This window comes from Rattus rattus, chromosome X (genome assembly GCF_011064425.1).
Source record: "Rattus rattus isolate New Zealand chromosome X, Rrattus_CSIRO_v1, whole genome shotgun sequence".
Taxonomy (NCBI): domain Eukaryota; kingdom Metazoa; phylum Chordata; class Mammalia; order Rodentia; family Muridae; genus Rattus; species Rattus rattus.
Window position 1 is genome coordinate 2,057,303 of NC_046172.1, and position 18,480 is coordinate 2,075,782.

The following is an 18,480-nucleotide window of genomic DNA, read 5'->3' on the forward strand; positions in this document are numbered from 1 at the left end:
ACAGAGAGCTCATAGGCAGCACCCCGCGAGCAAACTTGAGCCTCTGGACCACAGGTAAGACCAACTTTTCTGCTGCAAGAGACCTGCCTGATGAACTCGGGACACACAGAGGCAGAATTCCTCTAGGACCGGGCACGTCCTGTGTTTACCGGGAGTCCCACACCCGCGGATCTCGGCCCGCAGCAGCTCTCTGTTCCCAGACCCGGTGGGAGAGAGACGTCACCGCCTGGTCAGGTGGGCACTCCTGAGGCTGCAGAGCAGAAGAGACCACCAACACTGCCCACCCCTGCCCACATCCCTGGCCCAAGAGGAAACTGTATAAGGCCTCTGGGTTCCCGTGGGAGAGGGCTCAGGCGGCAGGACCCTCGTCCTGAGACACCGCCAGAACTGAAGGAACAGACCCGGATAAACAGTTCTCTGCACCCAAATCCCGTGGGAGGAGAGCTAAACCTTCGAGAGGCAGACACGCCTGGGAAACCAGAAGAGACTACATTCTGCCCACATTTCTGACTCCAGAGGAAAGCACCAAACGCCATCTGGGACCCTGGTGCACGGGGGCTCCCGGAAAGGGCGGCACAGGTCCTTCTGGTTGCTGCCCTTGCAGAGAGCTCAAAAGCAACACCCCACGAGCAAACTTGACCTCGGGACCACAGGTAAGACCAACTTTTTTGCTGCAAGTGACCTGCCCGGTGAACTCAAGACACAGGCCCACAGGAACAGCTGAAGACCTGTAGAGAGGAAAAACTACACGCCCAAAAGCAGAACACTCTGCCCCCATAACAGGCTGAAAGAAAACAGTGAAACAGGTCTACAGCACTCCTGACACACAGGCTTATAGGACAGTCTAGCCACTGTCAGAAATAGCAGAACAAAGTAACACTAGAGATAATCTGATGGCGAGAGGCAAGCGCGGGAACCCAAGCAACAGAAAAACCAAGACTACATGGCACCGCCAGAGCCCAATTCTCCCATCAAAACAAACATGGAATATCCAAACACACCAGAAAAAAGCAAGATCTAGTTTCAAAATCATATTTGATCATGATGCTGGAGGACTTCAAGAAAACGTGAAGAACTCCCTAGAGAACAAGTAAAGCCTACAGAGAATCAAAAATGCCTGAAAGAATTCCAGGAAAACATAAATAAACAAGTAGAAGCCCATAGAGAGGAGACACAAAAAATCCCTGAAAGAATTCCGGGAAAACAGAAATAAACAAGTAGAAGCCCATAGAGAGGAGGCACAAAAAGCCCTGAAAGAATTCCAGGGAAACACAATCAAACAGTTGAAGGAATTAAAAATGGAAATAGAAGCAATCAAGAAAGAACACATGGAAACAACCTGGATATAGAAAACCAAAAGAAGAGACAAGGAGCTTTAGATACAAGTTTCACCAACAGAATACAAGAGATGGAAGAGAGAATCTCAGGAGCAGAAGATTCCATAGAAATCATTGACTCAGCTGTCAAAGATAATGTAAAGCGGAAAAAGCTACTGGTCCAAAACATACAGGAAATCCAGGACTCAATGAGAAGATCAAACCTAAGGATAATAGGTATAGAAGAGAGTGAAGACTCCCAGCTCAAAGGACCAGTAAATATCTTCAACAAAATCATAGAAGAAAACTTCCCTAACTAAATAAAGAGATACCCATAGGCATACAAGAAGCCTACAGAACTCCAAATAGATTGGACCAGAAAAGAAAACACCTCCCGTCACATAATAGTCAAAACACCAAACGCACAAAATAAAGAAAGAATATTAAAAGCAGTAAGGGAAAAAGGTCAAGTAACAGATAAAGGCAGACCTATCAGAATCACACCAGACGTTTCGCCAGAAACTATGAAGTCCAGAAGATCCTGGACTGATGTCATACAGACCCTAAGAGAACACAAATGCCAGCCCAGGTTACTGTATCCTGCAACACTCTCAATTAACATAGATGGAGAAACCAAGATATTCCATGACAAAACCAAATTTACACAATAACTTTCTACAAATCCAGCACTACAAAGGATAATAAATGGTAAAGCCCAACATAAGGAGGCAAGCTATACCATAGAAGAAGCAAGAAACTAATCGTCTTGGCAACACAACAAACAGAAGAAAAGCACACAAACATAACCTCACATCCAAATATGAATATAACAGGAAGCAACACTCACTATTCCTTAATATCTCTCAACATCAATAGCCTCAACTCCCCAATAAAAAGACATAGACTAACAAACTGGATACGCAACGAGGACCCTGCATTCTGCTGCCTACAGGAAACACACCTCAGAGACAAAGACAGACACTACCTCAGAGTGAAAGGCTGGGAAACAACTTTCCAAGCAAATGGTCAGAAGAAGCAAGCTGGAGTAGCCATTCTAATATCAAATAAAATCAATTTCCAACTAAAAGTCATCAAAAAAGATAAGGAAGGACACTTCATATTCATCAAAAGGAAAAAATCCACCAAGATGAACTCTCAATCCTAAATATCTATGCCCCAAATACAAGGGGCACCTACATAAAAAAAAGAAACCTTACTAAAGCTCAAAACACACATTGCACCTCACACAATAATAGTAGGAGATTTCAACACCCCACTCTCATCAATGGACAGATCATGGAAACAGAAATTAAACAGAGACGTAAACAGACTAAGAGAAGTCATGAGCCAAATGGACTTAACAGATATTTATAGAACATTCTATCCTAAAGCAAAAAGGATATACCTTCTTCTCAGCTCCTCATGGTACTTTCTCCAAAATTGACCATATAATTGGTCAAAAACGGCCTCAACAGGTACAGAAAGATAGAAATAATCCCATAAGTGCTATCGGACCACCACGACCTAAAGCTGGTCTTCAATAACAATAAAGGAAGAATGCCCACATATACTTGGAGGGCGGCAATGGGGAGGGTGGGGAGGGGAACACCCATAAGGAAGGGGGGGGGGAGGGAATGTTTGCCCGAAACCGGAAAGGAATAACACTAGAAATGTATATAAAATACTCAAGTTAATAAAAAAAAAAAAGAAGAAAAGTTTACATTAAAGATTGTGCACTCAGTAGGAGAAGGACATAGCTAAAAGTTGTCTATCATTGTCTGTGTGGTAAGGCAACGGGAGGGGGAGACAATGGGGCTGCTAGTTTTTATAACCAACTCTGCAATACTACACTATCCCAGAATATATTCTATTTTTAGAAAATCAACACTAACAATTTAACTGAAACTGAAAAAACAGAACATGCGTGCATTAAAATGATAATCATTCCTTTATATTTTAATTACCATACAAGCCACAGGTTTCATATGGCATCTTCATACATACTCTGTTTTGGTTGATAACACATATTTTAAATAGCACAGTTGTTTCAGCTCAAATGAATAGGGAAATGGCTCCAAAATTTGGGATACATCCGCAGAATTTTATATATAACTAAACTGAAATATTGCTTAGAAAGTGATTATGCCACAAGAAAACACTTGTGACCCAGATATGGAGTATTTTGTGACTGGATCATTTCAGTTTTTTTTTTGGGTTTTTGGGTTTGAATTGGAGTTTTTGTTTTTAAAATAAGAGTTTGCATAGAAAGAATAGAAATAAAGATACAGTATTGCCAGTGGTTGAATTCAAAATCTCCAAAACTATATTTCTGTCTTTAACAAGTGTTGATTTGGAACTTTAAAAGGATTTCAAGAACTGAAAAGTGGTTACAGGGATGGCTCTTCCATGGCACCTCACAACCATTTATAACTCCAGTTCCATGAGATTCGATGCCCTCTCCTGGCCTCCTTGGGCACTGTATGCATGTCATTCACAGACATACATGCAGGCAAAACACTCATATACATATAACAAAAATAAATAGGCAGATATGGTAGCGCATGTCTTTGATCCCAGAACTCAGGAGGTAGAGGCAGATGGATCTCTGTGAGCTTGAGGCCAGCCTGGTAGGTTGTCCTGATGCTGTTTGTAGTCTAATACTAATTTGGGCCCCCAAAACTGGTTGCCCCAGAGGTGAGAGAGTCCACACTTAGATACTAGCAAAGATACTGCCCCAACTTAATTGTGATTGGTAAGTAAAGATGCCAACGGCGAATAACTGGGAAGAAGAAAAATAGGCGGGATTTAGGGAGGGTCAGAGAAGTAGAAGGAGAAGTGGAACATGCAAGAGGAGAATGAAAGTGGCCTTGAGTTAAGAGTCAAGACAGTGTGGTCCTGAGGGCTGCCCATTGGAGCTAAGAGTAGCACAGAGGAAACACAGTAAGTAATAACTCAGGGTTATTGATAGGAGAGTAGATTCTAACAGCATGGAGGTTAGGTATCTGCCCAACTCCTGTGCTGCTTAAGGCTTTTTAAAAATATAAAAGCTGAGTGTGTCTTTCATCCAGGAACTCAATAAAAAAAGTTAGAGTAGAAACCCTGGGCCTGGTTTAAATAATTCTCTACTATAGCCTGATATACAGAGAGTTTCATGTGAGTTCCAGGATAGCTAGGACTACATGCAGAAACCCTATCTCAAAAAAAAAAAAAAAAAAAAATATATATATATATATACATATATATAATTTTATTTATATTTATATTTTTGTTTTATTTATATTAAATTTAAATTTCTTATATAATTTCCAATAATATTGATGTATTCATGTAGAATTTTGAAAAATATTAATATGGACTAAATAGAAAATTAAAGAAATCCAGATAAAAATCCCATATTAAAATATGACACTGTCTCCTTGATATGCATAAAGTGGCCTGAGAATGGCCATGACTGTCAGAGGTGCCAAGATCACCATTGATTTTAAACTGTACCAAGCAGATGTAACAGTTTCACATGCCTTCCTGATGCTAAATGTATATAACAAAGCAGCTCTTCTATAGCTCCTGTAGTCCGCTTCTGTACTGAGGTTGAAGTTGAGCTTGGGAATAAGACAACCATGTTTTCTTTTCCTTTTTTCTTTTTTTTTTCCTCCATTTTTGTTAAATTGGGTATTTCGTATTTACATTACAATTGTTATTCCCTTTCCCAGTTTCATGGCCAACATCCCCCTCCCCTTCTATATGGGTGTTCCCCTCCCCATCCTCACCCCATTACCGCCCTCCCTCCAGTAATCACGTTCACTGGGGGTGGAGTCTTGGCAGGACCAAGGGCTACCCCTTCCACTGGTGCTCTTACTAGGCTATTCATTGCTACCTATGAGGTTGGAGCCCAGAGTTAGCCCCTGTATAGTCTTTGGGTAGTGGCTTAGTCCGCAGAAGCTCTGGTTGGTTGGCATTGTTGTTCATATGGGATCTCAAGCCCCTTTCAAGCTCTTCCAGTCCTTTCTCTGATTCCTTCAATGGGGGTCCCTTCTCAGTTCAGTGGTTTGCTGCTGGCATTCGCCTATGTATTTGCTGTATTCTGGCTGTGTCTCTCAGGAGAGATCTACATCCGGTTCCTGTCAGCCTGCACTTCTTTGCTTCATCCATCTTATCTAGTTTGGTGGCTGTATATGTATGGGCCACATGTGGGGCAGGCTCTGAATGGGTGTTCCTTCAGTCTCTGTTCTAAACTTTGCTGCCCTACCCCTGCCAAGGGTATTCTTGTTCCCCTTTTAAAGAAGGAATGAAGCATTCGCGTTTTGGTCATCCTTCTTGAGTTTCATGTGTTCTGTACATTTAGGGTAATTCGAGCATTTGAGATAATATCCATTTATCAATAAGTGCATACCGTGTGTGTTTTTCTGTGATTGGGTTAGCTCACTCAGGATGATATTTTCCAGTTCCATCCATTTGCCTATGAATTTCATAAAGTCATTGTTTTTGATAGCTGAGTAGTATTCCATTGTGTAGATGTACCACATTTTTTTAATCCATTCCTCTGTTGAAGGGCATCTGGGTTCTTTCCAGCTTCTGGCTATTATAAATAAGGCTGCTATGAACATAGTGGAGCATGTGTCTTTGTTATATGTTGGGGGCATCTTTTGGGTATATGCCCAAGAGAGGTATGGCTGGGTGCTCAGGTAGTTCAATGTCCAATTTTCTGAGGCACCTCCAGACTGATTTCCAGAATGGTTGTACCAGTCTGCAATCCCACCAACAATGGAGGAGTGTTCCTCTTTCTCCACATCCTCGCCAGCATCTGCTGTCACCTGAGTTTTTGATCTTAGCCATTCTCACTGGTGTGAGGTGAAATCTCAGGGTTGTTTTGATTTGCATTTCCCTTATGACTAAAAGATGTTGAACATTTTTTTTAGGTGTTTCTCAGCCATTCGGCATTCCTCAGCTGTGAATTCTTTGTTTAACTCAGAACCCCATTTTTTAATAGGGTTGTTGGTCTCCCTGCAGTCTAACTTCATGAGTTCTTTCTATATTTTGGATATGAGCCCTCTATCAGTTATAGGATTGGTAAAGATCTTTTCCCAATCTGTTAGTTGACATTTTGTCCTAAGGAAAGTGTCCTTTGCCTTACAGAAGTTTTGCAGTTTTATGAGATCCCATTTGTCGATTCTTGATTTTAGAGCATAAGCCATTGGTGTTTGCTTCAGGAAATTTTCTCCAGTGCCCATGTGTTCGAGGTTCTTCCCCACTTTTTCTTCCATTAGTTTGAGTGTATCTGGTTTGATGTGGAAGTCCTTGATCCACTTGGACTTAAGCTTTGTACAGAGTGATAAGAATGGATCGATCTGCAGTCTTCTACATGCTGATCTCCAGTTGAACCAGCACCATTTGCTGAAAATGCTATCTTTTTTCCATTGGATGATTTTGGCTCCTTTGTCTAAAATCAAGTGACCGTATGTGTATGGGTTTGTTTCTGGGTCTTCAATTCTATTCCACTGGTCTCTCTGCCAAGACAACCATGTTTAAGGTCAACTTGAGACACACTGCAAGACCTTGACTCAAAAAAAAAAAAAAAATGAAACCAAAAGTGTGAATCAATATTTATGTTTATTTTTAAGTCTCAGAAATTGAAGTACTAACATATGAGGCTGCTAGAGAGAGGGTATCACTCCACCCTGGCACATCAATAACTGAAGGCCTAGGCATCTCCTCTCTCACTGAGGCCAGACATGGCAGCCCAGTTAGGTGAACAGGAGCTACAGGCCGGCAACAAACACAGAGACATCCCCCCTCCAACCCTCACCCCATCTCCAGTTGTTGAGAGATGTGCATAAAGACTAAGCTGCACATATGCTGCATATATGTGGGGGTGGGGGGAAGCTAGGGCCAACCCACGATCGCTCTTTGGTTGGTGATCCAGGGTTGTTGAATCTTGGTCTTCCTATGGAGGTCCTATTCCCTTTAGGTTCCTCAATTTTTCCCCCAACTCTTCCACTGAGCTACATCTAATGTTTGGCTGTGGTCTCTGCATCTGTTTCCATCAGCTGCTGGCTGGCGCCTCTCAGAGGACAGTTATGCTAGGCTCCTGTCTGCAAGCATCTGTTTTGCGTGTGCTTATTATTTGGTTTTTGTTACATTAAGGATGATTTTCCACCCAGATGTCTGTGCAATGAGGGAGAAATAAGAACTTCTCTCTACAATTCATCATGCTCTTAGGAGCAGAGGAATCAGAGAGAACCAAGGGCAACTCTGGGCTGAGAGGAACGGAGTGAAAGAGCTGTGATTTAAAGAACACTTCCTTAACTGTTTCACATTGATTCCCCATCACTTAATAAAGGGAAGGGGGCAATGAGGAGAGGAGGGAAAGACAGGAATCTTGCCATAGACCCAGGAGTAAAGCAATGGTGTTAGGAATTAGGATTTAGGATGGAGGGAAGTGGAGGGAAGGAAGAGGGCAGAGAAAGTGTGTCACACACACACACACACACACACACACACACACACACACACACACACACACACACCTTGTAATCCCAGTCATTACTCCATCTTCTGTGAGTCAGAAAGTCAGAAGAGGCAACTACACCCAGCTTGGAACTCAGCTGGAACTTTGGAAGACACTGTCTATTTTTCTTTTTCTTTCTTTCTTTTTCTTTTTCTTTCCTGCTTGGCAGCCAGTTTGTGAGATTAGTGCACAGTCTGCTGTGCTATGGAAATTGTTTCAGCTGGCTCTGCATTGCTCTGCTTCAGAAGCAGCTGCCAGGAGGTTAAGAGGCTGAAATGGACTGGCAATCATTTTTACAGAATTATCTGGCTTCCCAGAAAGGCTATAATAACTGGTTGTGGAGAATGAGGAGCCAGCTTTCTGGTAAAGACAATCCTGTCCCCAAGAGCAAGCCACAATTCCTTCCTACAGCCTTGGGCCAACTCTGCAGTGGGTACTAGCAGGAAGTAACCAGGAAGGGCCTGTGGGCCAGAACAGATTCCCTCATGGGTGCTGCAAAGCAACTGCCTGCCTCTGCTCAGCTTAGCACACAATGCCTGCACAGCAGGTCCTACCAGCATCCCTTTGTGCTTTCTTAGGTTTATCAATGGCTTCATTTCCACTTTGCACTCCTGTTCTTTGGTCTCCTTTTTTACTCTTTCTTTCTTTCTTCCTCCTTCCTGTTTCTTTCTCTTTCTTTTTCTTCCTTCCTTCCTTTAGTTGCAGTATAAAAGCATTTTGAAAATATATTTTTTCTGGAAGTTCTCTTTCTCTCTCTCTCTCTCTCTCTCTCTCTCTCTCTCTCTCTCTCACACACACACACACACACACACACACACACACACACAAGTGTCCTCACAATGTAAACTATTTTCTTTTTTCAAGAAATGTCATTCAGGCCTGTTCAGGCCTGGTAATTTAGGCCTGTAATCCTAGCTAGTCAGGAGGCTACAGCAGATTGCATAACAAATTCAAGGGCAACTTTGGCAATTTCAGACCCTGTCTCAAAATAAAATGTTGAGAGACAGAGGGAGATGGAGAAGGAGCACTTTGGGATATAGCTCAGCAGTAGAGCAATTGCCTAACATGTGGGAGCCCACCAAACCCAAACCTTAGTTTTACTTGCTCTTAAGCTTCATCTAAATGGCATTGTATAATATGTCATTTAAGGGCTCTATGTTGCAAAAAATATTTAACCTCAATCCAGGGTTTCCACCTTGCCTTTGATCATTCATTTTCTGGATAAAAGACACACAACTTTTCCTTATTCATATTAAGCCTTAATCAGCTCAAAAGCTGGGCAGATATCTACCCTCTATGCTATTCTGTCTGTTTCCTAGTCAATAATTCCATTATATAATTTGCCATTGCAAATTTTTTCTTTTTATTTAATTATATATATACACATTTCAAATGTTATGCCCTTTCCCCCCTCCCACCTTTGCTTGCTTCTGTGAAGTGTTCCCATTCCAACCTCAACAGTCTGGCATTCCCCTACACTGGGGAAATGAATCTTCACAGGACCAAGGGCTTCTCGTCCTATTGATGCCAGGCAATGCCATCTTTTGCCATATATGTGGCTGGAACCATAGGTCCCTCCATGTGTACTCATTGGTTGGTGGGTTTGTTTTTTTTTTTTATTAGAAATATTTCTTTACTTACATTTCAAATGGTATTCCCTTTCTCGGTTTCCTGTCCATAAGCCCCCATCCCCACTCCCTCCCCCATATGGGTGTTCCCCCATCCTCCCCCCTTACTGCCCCCCCCCCGACATTCCCCTGCACTGGATTCCAACCTTGGTAGGACCAAAGGCTTCCCCTTCGACTGGTGCCCCAACAAGGCTATTCTCTGCTACATGTGCAGTAGGAGCCCTGGGTCAGTACATATGGTCTTTCAGTAGTGGTTTAGTCCCTGGAAGCTCTGGTTGGTTGGCATTGTTCTTATGGGGTTGCAAGCTCCTCCAACTCTTTCAATACTTCCTCTAATTCACTCCAAGGGGGTCCTGTTCTCAGTTCAGTGATTTGCTGCTAGCATTGGGCTCTGTATTGGACATGCTCTGGATGTGTCTCTTAGGAGAGATCTATATCCAGTCCCTTTCAGCATGCATTTTTTAGCTTCATTAATCTTATCTACTTTTGGTGGCTATATATAAATGGGCAACATGTGGGGCAGTCTCTGAATGGCCGTTCCTTCAGTTGCTGCTCTAAACTTTGCTTCCATATCCCCTCCTATGGATATTTCCCACTTTTAAGAAGGAGTGGGAGCATCTTCATTTTGGTCATCATACTTCGTGAGCTTCCTGTGGTCTGAGGATTGCATCTTGGGTAATTCTAGCTTGTAGACTAATATCCACTTACCAATGAGTGCATACCATTTGTGTTGGATTATAATTTCTAGTTCATTCCATTTGCCTATGAATTTCATGAAGTCATTGTTTTTGATAGCTGAGTAGTACTCCAATGTGTAGATGTACAAAATTTTCTGTACCCTTTCCTCTGTTGAAGGACATCTGGGTTTTTTCCAGCTTCTGGTTATTATAAATAAAGCTGCTATGAACATACTGGAGCATGTGTCTTTGTTGTATGTTGGAGCAGGCTTTGGGTGTATGCCCAGGAGAGGTATAGCTGGATCCTCAGGAAGTGGATGTCCAATTTCCTGAGGAACCTCCAGACTGATTACCAGAGTGGTAGTACGAGTTTCCAATCCCACCAACAATAGAAGAATATTCCTCTTTCTAATCATCCTCAACAGCATCTGCTGTCACTTGAGATTTTTATCTTAGCCATTTTCACTGGTGAAAGGTGGAATCTCAGGGTTGTTTTGATTTGTATTTCCCTTATGACTAAAGATGTTGAACATTTCTTTAGGTGTTTCTCAGCCATTCGGCATTCCTCAGCTGTGAATTCTTTGTTTAGCTCTGAACCCCATTTTTTAATAGGATTATTTGTCTCCCTGCGGTCTAACTTCTTGAGTTCTTTGTATATTTTGGATATAAGTCCTCTATCTGTTGTAGGATTGGTAAAGATATGTTCACAACCTGTTGGTTGCCGCTTTGCCCTAACCACAGTGTCCTTTGCCTTAGAGAAGCTTTGCAGTTTTATGAGATCCCATTTGTCGATTCTTGATCTTAGAGCATAAGCCATAGGTGTTTTGTTCAGGAAATTTTCTCCATTACCCATGTGTTCGAGATGCTTCCCCACTTTTTTTTCTATTAGTTTAAGTGTATCTGGTTTGATGTGGAGGTCTTTGATCCACTTGGACTTAAGCTTTGTACAGGGTGATAAGCATGGATCGATCTGCATTCTTCTACATGTTGACCTCCAGTTGAACCAGCACCATTTGCTGAAAATGCTATCTTTTTTCCATTGGATGGTTTTGGCTCCTTCATCAAAAATCAAGTGACCATAGGAGTGTGGGTTCATTTCTGGGTCTTCAATTCTATTCCATTGGTCTATCTGTCTGTCTCTGTACCAAGACCATGCAGTTTTTATCACTATTGCTCTGTAATACTGCTTGAGTTCAGGGATAGTGATTCCCCTGAAGTCCTTTTATTGTTGAGGATAGTTTTGGCTATCCTGGGTTTTTTGTTATTCCAGAGGAATTTGCAAATTTTTCTGTCTAACTCTTTGAAGAATTGGATTGGTATTTTGATGGGGATTGCGTTGAATCTGTAGATCGCTTTTGGTAAAATGGACATTTTTACTGTATTAATCCCGCCAAGCCATGAGCATGGGAGATCTTTCCATCTTCTGAGGTCTTCTTCAATTTCTTTCTTCAGAGGCTTGAAGTTCTTATTGTACAGATCTTTTACTTGCTTGGTTAAAGTCACACTGAGGTACTTTACGGTGTTGTTTCCCTAATTTCTTTCTCAGCTTGTTTCTCTTTTGTGTAGAGGAAGGCTACTGATTTATTTGAGTTAATTTTATACCCAGCCAATTTGCTGAAGTTGTTTATCAGCTTTAGTAGTTCTCTGGTAGAACTTTTGGGATCACTTAAATATACTATCATATCATCTGCAAATAGTGATATTTTGACTTCTTCTTTTCCGTTCTGTATCCCCTTGACCTCCTTTTGTTGTCTGATTGCTCTGGCTAGAACTTCAAGAACTATATTGAATAAGTAGGGAGAGAGTGGGCAGCCTTGTCTAGACCCTGATTTTAGTGGGATTGCTTCCAGTTTCTCTCCATTTAGTTGAATGTTAGCTACTGGTTTGCTGTATATGGCTTTTACTATGTTTAGGTATGGGCCTTGAATTCCTATTCTTTCCAGGACTATTCTATGAAGGGGTGTTGAATTTTGTCAAATGCTTTCTGAGCATCTAATGAAATGGTCATGTGGTTTTGTGAGGAGCTGTCCGAGGAGCTGTCCTCACATATGTGAGGAGCTGTCCTCACATACTCCATTACAAGATGGCACCGCATCCGCAGAACGCACCTAGTAAAAGGGCAATATGCAGGGCCTGTTAACTTCCTACTCAAAGGGACACGTCGCTTTTGGTGCGTCATCTGGCATAATTGGCAGCGACCAGTCAGAAGTGACACGTCCTAGGCGAGATAGTTTCCTATATAAGGGGCGGTTATTCCTCCTCGGTGTCTCCGCATTGTAAGCTTATGCTCTCCCTCTCAAGACGCATTAAAGCTTTTCTGCAGTAGGATCCTGTGTGTGCCGCGTCGTTCCTGCTAGCAAGACGTAGCGCGGTACATCGTTTTGTTCTTTCAGTTTGTTTATAAAATGGAACACGTTGATGGTTTTCTGTATATTAAACCATCCCTGCATGCCTGGGATGAAGCCTACTTGATCATGGGGGATGATTGTTTTGATGTGCTCTTGGATTCGGTTTGCCAGAATTTTATTGAGTATTTTTGCGTCAATATTCATAAGGGAAATTTGTCTGAAGTTCTCTTTCTTCGTTGGGTCTTTGTGTGGTTTAGGTATAAAAGTAATTGTGACTCCATAGAAGGAATTTGATAGTGCTCCATCTGTTTCAATTTTGTGGAATAGTTTGGATAGTATTGGTATGAGGTCTTCTATGAAGCTCTGATAGAATTCTGCACTAAACCCGTCTGGACCTGGGCTCCTTTTGGTTGAGAGACCTTTAATGACTGCTTCTATTTTGTTAGGAGTTATGGGGTTGTTTAAATGGCTTATCTGTTCCTGATTTAAATTTGGTACTGGTATTTGTCCAGGAAATTGTTCATTTCCTGCAGATTTTCAAGTTTTATTGAATATAGGCTTTTATAGTAAGATCTGATGATTTTTTGAATTTCCTCTGATTCTGTACTTATGTTTCACTTTTCATTTCTGATTTTGTTAATTTGGACACACTCTCTGTGTCCTCTCATTAGTCTAGCTAAGGGTTTATCTATCTTGTTGATTTTCTCAAAGAACCAACTTTTGGTTCTGTTGATTCTTTCTATGGACCTCTTTGTTTCTACTTGGTTGATTTCAGCACTGAGTTTGATTATTTCTTGCCTTCTACTCCTCCTGGGTGTATTTGCTTCTTTTTGTTCTAGAGCTTTTAGGTGTGCTGTCAAGCTGCTGACATATGCTCTTTCCTGTTTCTTTCTGCAGGCACTCATCGCTATGAGTTTTCCTCTTAGCACAGCTTTCATTGTGTCCCATAAGTTTGGGTAAGTTGTACCTTCATTTTCATTAAATTCTAAGAAAATTTCTTTGTTTCTTCCTTGACCAGGTTATCGTTGAGTAGAGCATTGTTCAACTCCCATGTATATGTGGGCGCTCTTCCCTTATTGTTATTGAAGACCACCTTTAGCCTGTGGTGGTCTGATAGGACACATGGGAATATTTCTATCTTTCTGTATCTGTTGAGGCCTGTTTTTTGACCAACTATATGGTCAGTTTTGGAGAAAGTACCATGATGTGCTGAGAAGAATGTATATCCTTTTGCTTTAGGATGGAATGTTCTATAAATATCTGTTAAGTCCATTTGGTTCATGACTTCTCTTAGTCTGTCTATGTCTCTGTTTAATTTCTGTTTCCATGACCTGTCCATTGATAAGAGTGGGGTGTTGAAATCTCCTACTATTATTGTGTGAGGTGCAATGTGTATTTTGAGCTTTAGTAAGGGTTTATTTTACATATGTAGGTGCCCTTGTATTTGGGGAATAGATATTTAGGATTGAGAGTTCATCTTGGTGGATTTTTCCTTTGATGAATATAAAGTGTCCTTCATTATCTTTTTTGATGATTTTAGTTGAAAATTGATTTTATTTGATATTAGAATGGCTACTCCAGCTTGCTTCTTCCAACCATTTGCTTGGAAATTTGTTTTCCAGCCTTTTACTCTGAGATAGTGTCTGTTTTTGTCTCTGAGGTGTGTTTCCTGTAGGCAGCAGAATGCTGGGTCTTCATTGCGTATCCAGTTTGTTAATCTATGTCTTTTTATTGGGGAGTTGAGACCATTGATGTTGAGAGATATTAAGGAATAGTGATTATTGCTTCCTGTTATATTCATATTTGGATATGAGGTTATGTTTGTGTGCTTTTCTTCTCTTTGTTTTGTTGCCAAGACGATTAGTTTCTTGCTTCTTCTAGGGTATAGCTTGCCTCCTTATGATGGGCTTTACCATTTATTATCCTTTGTAGTGCTGGATTTGTAGAAAGATATTGTGTAATTTGGTTTTGTCATGGAATATCTTAGTTTCTCCATCTATGTTAATTGAGAGTTTTGCAGGGTACAGTAACCTGGGCTGGCATTTGTGTTCTCTTAGGGTCTGTATGACATCTGTCCAGAATCTTCTAGCTCTCATAGTCTCTGGCGAGAAGTCTCGTGTGATTCTGATAGGTCTGCCTTTATATGTTACTTGACCATTTTCCCTTACTGCTTTTAATATTCTTTCTTTATTTTGTGCATTTTGTGTTTTGACTATTATATGATGGGAGGAGTTTCTTTTCTGGTCCAATCTATGTAGAGTTCTGTCAGCTTCTTTTATGCTTATGGGCATCTCTTTCTTTAGGTTAGGGAAGTTTTCTTCTACGATTTTGTTGAAGATATTTACTGGTCCTTTGAATTGGTAGTCTTCACTGTCTTCTATACCTATTATCCTTAGATTTGATCTTCTCATTGAGTCCTGGATTTCCTGTATGTTTTGGACCAGTAGCTTTTTCCGCTTTACATTATCTTTGACTGTTGGGTCGATGATTTCTATGGAATCTTCTGCTCGTGAGATTCTCTCTTCTATCTCTTGTATTCTGTTGTTAATGCTTGTATCCATGGCTCCTTGTTTCTTCCTTTGGCTATCTATATCCAGGGTTGTTTCCTTGTGTTCTTTCTTGATTGCTTCTATTTCCATTTTTAATTCCTTCAACTTTTTGATTGTGTTTTCCTGGAATTCTTTCAGGGATTTTTGTGATTCCTCTCTATAAGCTTCTACTTGTTTATTTATGTTTTCCTGCGTTTCTCTAAAGGAGTTCTTCATGTCTTTCTTGAAGTCCTCCAGCATCATGGTCAAATATGATTTTAAATCTAGATCTTGCTTTTCTGGTGTGTTTGGATATTCAGTGTTTGCTTTGCTGGGAGAATTGGGCTCCGATGATGCCATGTAGTCTTGGTTTCTGTTGCTTGGGTTCCTGTGCTTGCCTCTCGCCATCAGATTATCTCTGGTGTTACTTTGTTCTGCTATTTCTGACAGTGGCAAGACTGTCCTATAGGCCTGTGTGCCAGGAGTGCTGTAGACTTGTTTTCTTTCAGCCAGTTATGGGAACAGAGTGTTCTGCTTTCGGGCATGTAATTTTTCCTGTCTTCAGGTGTTCCAGTGGGCCTGTGTCCTGAGTTCACCAGGCAGGTCCTTTGGAGCAGAAAAGTTGGTCTTACCTGTGGTCCCGAGGTCAAGTTTGCTCGTGGGGTGTTGCTTATGAGCTCTCTGCAATGGCAGCAACCAGAAGGACCTGTGTCGCCCTTTCCGGAGCCCCCATGCACCAGGGTCCCAGATGGCGTTTTGTGCTTTCCTCTGGAGTCAGAAATGTGGGCAGAATGTAGTCTCTTCTGGCTTCCCAGGTGTGTCTGCCTCTCTGAAGGTTTAGCTCTCCCTCCCACGGGATTTGGGTGCAGAGAACTGTTGATCTGGTCCCGTCAGGTGCCGGCGGTGTCTTGGGCGCAGGGGACCTGCAGCTCCAGTGCCTCTATCTACCGGTTCCCAGAGGCGGTATACAGTTTCCTCTTTGGCCAGGGATGTGGGCGGGGATGGGCAGTATTGGTGGTCTCTTCCACTCTGTAGTCTCAAGAGTGCCCACCTGTCCGGGCAGTGAGATCTCTCTCCCACGGGTTTGGGAGCAGTGAGCTGCGGGCGGGGATCAGCGAGGTTGGGAATCCATCTAAAAACTGGAAGTGTCCGATCCTGGAGGAATTTTGCCTCTGTGTGTCCTGAGACCACCAGTCAGGTCGCTTGGAGCAGAAAAGTTGGTCTTACCTGCGGGCCCGCGGCTCAAGTTTGCTCCCATTTGTAGATTCTTGATCTCAGAGCATAAGACATTGGTCTTCTTTTCAAGAAATTTTCCAAAGTGCCTATGTGTTCAAGGCTCTTCCCACTTATTCTTGAGTTTGAGTGTATCTGGTTTTATGTGGAGGTCCTTGATCTACTTGGAATTAAGCTTTGTACAGGATGATAAGACTGGATCAATTTCCATTCTTCTACATGCTGACCTCCAGTTGAACCAGCACCATTTGTTGAAAATGCTGTTTTCCAATAGATGGTTTTAGATCCTCTGTCAAAGATCTAGTGACCATAGGTGTGTGGGTTCCTTTCTGGGTCTTCAATTCTATTCCATTGATCTACCTGGCTGTCTCTGTACCAATACCACACAGATTCTATCACTATTGTTCTGTAATATATCTTGAGGTTAGTGATGTTGATTCCCCCAGCAGTTCTTTTATTGTTGAGGATAGTTTTTGATATCCTGGGTTTTTTGTTATTCCAAATGAATTTGCAAATTTCTCTCTCTAACTCTATGAAGAATTGAGTTGAAATTTTGATGGGGATTGATTGAATCTGTCAGTTGCTTTGGACAAGATGGCCATTTCATAAGATTAATCCTGCTAGTCCATGAACATATGAGATCTTTCCATCCTCTGAGATCTTTTCAATTTCTTTCTTTAGAGACTTGAAGTTCTTGTAGTAGTAATCTTTCACTTGCTTGGTTAGAGTCACATCGAGGTATTTTATATTATTTGTGACTATTACAAAGGGTGTTATTTCCCTAATTTTTGTCTCACCCTCTTTATCCTTTGAGTATCGGGAGGCTACTGATTTGTTTGAGTTAATTTTATACCAAGCCAGTTTGCTGAAGTTGTTTATCAGCTATAGGAGTGCTCTGGTAGAACTTTTGGCGTCACTTAAGTATATTATCATATCATCAGCAAATAGTAATATTTTGAGTTCTTCCTTTCTAATTTGTTTCCCTTAGACCTCCTTTTGTTGTCTGATTGCTCTGCTAGACTTTCGAGTACTATATTGAATAAGTAGGGAGAGATTGGGCAGCTTTGTCTAGTCCTTGATTTTAGTGAGATTGCTTCAAGTTTCTCCTCATTTAGTTTGAGGTTGGCTACTGGTATGGTATTGCTTTTACTATGTTTAGGGTATGGGCCTTGAATTCCTGATATTTCCAAGACTTTTAACATGAAGGGACTGTTGAATTTTGTCAAATGCTTTCTCAGCATCTAATGAGATGATCATGTGGTTTTATTCTTTGAGTTTGTTTATATAGTGGATTATGTTGATTGATTTCCATATACTGAACCATTCCTGCATCCCTGGGACGAAGCCTACTTGATCATGATGGATGATCATTTTGATGTGTTTTTGGATTTGGTTTGTGAAAATTTTATTGAGTATTTTTGCATTGATATTAATCAGGGAAATCTCTGTCCTTGTTGGGTCTTTGTGTGGTTTAGGTATAAGTGTAATTGTGGCTTCATAGAAGGAATTGGGTAGTGTTCCTTCTGTTTCTATTTTGTGGAATAGTTTGGACAGTATTGGTATTAGGTCTTCTATGAAGGTCTGGGAGCATTTGCCACTAAACCCATCTGGTCATGGGCTTTTTTTGTTGGGAGAATTTTGATAACTCCTTCTATTTCCTTAGGAGTTATGGGACTATTTAGATGGTTTATTTGAAGTTGGTTCCTGGTATCTGTCAAGAAAATTATCCATTTCCTCTATATTTTCCAGTTTTGTTGAATATAGGCTTTTGTTGTAAGATCTGATATTTTTACTTTCTTCAGATTCTGTTGTTATGTCTCCCATTTCGTTTATGATTCTTTTAATTTGTATACTTTCTGTGCCTTCTGGTTAGTCTGGCCAAGGGTTTACCTATCTTGTTGATTTTCCCAAAGAACCCGGTTTTGTTGATTCTTTTGATAGTTTTGTTTGTTTGTTTCTACTTGCTTGATTTCAGCCATGTATTTGATTATTTTCTGCTGTCTACTCCTTCTGGGTATATTTCTTTCTTTTTGTTTTAGAGCTTTTTGGTGTGCTATCAAGCAGCTTGTATGTGCTTGCTTCAGTTTTTAGGGTTTTTTGTTGTTGTTGTTTTGGTTTGGTTTGGTTTGGTTTGGTTTGGTTTCGGTTTTAGGGGATTTTTAGTTTTCTGTTTTTGGGTTTTTTGGGTTTTGGGGTTTTTTGTTTGCTTGTTTGTTATTTGGAGGCACTTAGAGCTGAGTTTTTC